Source organism: Bison bison, unplaced genomic scaffold (assembly GCF_000754665.1).
Source record: "Bison bison bison isolate TAMUID 2011002044 unplaced genomic scaffold, Bison_UMD1.0 scf7180017864038, whole genome shotgun sequence".
Lineage (NCBI taxonomy): Eukaryota > Metazoa > Chordata > Mammalia > Artiodactyla > Bovidae > Bison > Bison bison.
Window position 1 is genome coordinate 3154696 of NW_011494610.1, and position 2859 is coordinate 3157554.

Consider the following 2859-nt stretch of genomic DNA (forward strand, 5'->3'; position numbering starts at 1 on the left):
TATAGCCTGTTTAAAAAAAATACTCCTTTTCCTATTTGGAACCAGTCTGTTGTTCCATGTCCAGTTCTAACTGTTGCTTCCTGACCTGCATACAAATTTCTCAAGAGGCAGATCAGGTGGTCTGGTATTCCCATCTCTTTCATAATTTTCCACAGTTTATTGTGATCCACATAGTCAAAGGCTTTGGCATAGTCAATAAAGCAGAAATAGATGTTTTTCTGGAACTCTCTTGATTTTTCCATGATCCAGCGGATGTTGGCAATTTGATCTCTGGTTCCTCTTCCTTTTCTAAAACCAGCTTGAACATCAGGAAGTTCACGGTTCGCATATACGAGTGGCCAAAAGTACACAAAGAGATGCCCAACATTACCAATCATTCAGTTCAGTTCAGTTCAGTTCAGTCGCTCAGTCATGTCTGACTCTTTGTGACCCCATGAATTACAGCACGCCAGGCCTCCTGTCCATCACCAACTCCCGGAGTCCACTCAGACTCACGTCCATCGAGTCAGTGATGCCATCCAGCCATCTCATCCTCTAGGAAAATGCAAATCAAAACTACAGTGAGGTACCACCTCACACCAGTCAGAATGGCCAGCGTTAAAAAGTTTACAAATAACAAATGCTGGAGAGAGTGTGGAGAAAGGGGAACCCTCCCACACTGTTGGTGGGAATGTAGGTTGATGCAGCCACTATGGGAAACGGGATGGAGGGTCCTCAAAAAACTAAAAATAGAGTTGCCATATGATCCAGCACTCCCACTCTTGGCCATATATCTGGACAAAACTATGGTACGAAAAGATACACGCACAACTGTGTTCACAGCAGCACGATTCACAATAGCCCAGACGTGGACGCACCTAGACGTCCTTCAACAGATGGACGCACAAAGAAGATGGGTGCGCACACGCAGTGGGGTGCTAGGCAGCCACAAACAGGAATGAGTGCCACTTGCAGTGACGTGGATGGACTTAGAGACTGTCACTAAGTGACTCAGAAAGAGAATGGCAGGTACCATGTATCACTTACATGGGGATCTAAAAGTAACACAAACAAACCTATCCAACCAAGCAGAAACCGACTAGCATGGAGAACAGACTTGTGGTTGCTAAGGGGGCTGGGGTGGTGAGGGTTATAAGATGCAAAAAATTATGTATAGAATGGATAAACAGCATTCTACTGTATAGCACAGGGAACTATATTCAATATTCTGTGATAAACCATAATGGGAAAGAATATTAAAAACGTATGCATATGTATGACTGAATCACTTTGCTGTGCAGCAAAAACTAACCCAACGCTGTAAATCAACTATACTTCAATACAAATTTCATTAAAATATAAAAATAAAAGAGCATCGTGAATTTAAAAAAAAGGAAGCTTCTATTTTAAGATAAAATGACTTTAAAGAAAAATGTCAGAGATAAATAAAAACTTCTGTATCATCTTAAGAAAAAAAAGAAAGATGCTTTTGCAGCCAGTCTGCTGCTGCTGCTGCTAAGTCACATCAGTCGTGTCCGACTCTGTGCGACCCACCAGGCTCCCGTCCCTGGGATTCTCCAGGCAAGAACACTGGAGTGGGTTGCCATTTCCTTCTCCAATGCATGGAAGTGAAATGTGAAAGTGAAGTCACTCAGTCGTGTCTGACTCTTAGCGACCCCATGGACTGTAGCCCACCAGGCTCCTCCGCAGGACATAAAACTATTAAACGTTTCTGAATATAAAAATACATGGCTCTTATGAAAAATATTAAAAATTTAGAAAAGAAAACAATATTAAAATACAAAGCACATCTCTATTCAGATTTTCCAGCTAGAAAAAGTCACAGGATATGCCATGGCTCCCATGGGAGACAGACTTTTGTTATGAAGGGAAAGTATATTTGTGTGTGTTTGAATCCTTGCCTCTCCTACCCCCATTCTGTATGCAAATCCCACAGAGATTGGCGTCCTGGGATACATCACTTCCCAGCTGTGAGACTTTAGAAAATCACGTACTCTTTCTTTGCCTCAGTTTTCTTACCTGTAAAATGGGCCTCATAATGATGCTTCCCTGGGTTGGGGCAATAATGAAGTATAGAAAATGTCTGGTGTGCAATCAGTAAAGGAGCTCAGTAAAGATCTGTGAAAGGGACAAATTCTTTTTTAAAAATCAATGAATTGAATTTATTTTGTCTGCACTGGGTCTTTGTTGCTGTGTTGCTTTCTCCGGTTGCGGTGCTCAGACTTTTCCTCGCGGTGGCTTCTCTTGCTGAGAGCCCAGGCTCTAGGGCATGAGGGCTTCAGTAGCTGTGGCACGCAGCCTTAATTGCTCCAACACGTGTGGAATCTTCCCAGACCAGGGATCATACCCATTTCCTCTTCACCAGCAGGCGGATTCTTATCCATTGCACTGCCAGGGAAGTCCTGGAAAAACTCTTAATGCCCACCCCAAAGATATTAGCAAAATAAGAGTGAATGGCACAGGCAACTTAATGGCATGCTATTGAATTTAACCTTGGGGTGTTGCCCTTGAGGGCATTATTCTGGAAAAAGTAAAAAAAATTGAGTTCTCTCCCTCTCTCTCTTTTTTAGATCCACTTAAATCAATCATGGGTTTTCTTTTCCTTTCTCCCTTCCCCCTTAATTGTCTCTTTCAATATGCTGACTCCCTAAATAAGCAAATACAGTCCTAGGTTGACGTGTTCCCTCTAGTGAAAACTCTCCTAAATTGCTGATGACCACTGGAGAGGCTGGTCGGTTGGTGGTTAGAGAAAAGTACTCAGCTTGAGATTATTTTTCCGAGCAATAAATTTTATTTGATGCCAAAATCCTGCATGATGCTAAGCTCTTAAAAGCGCTCCTGAAGCAGAACAATCAGATT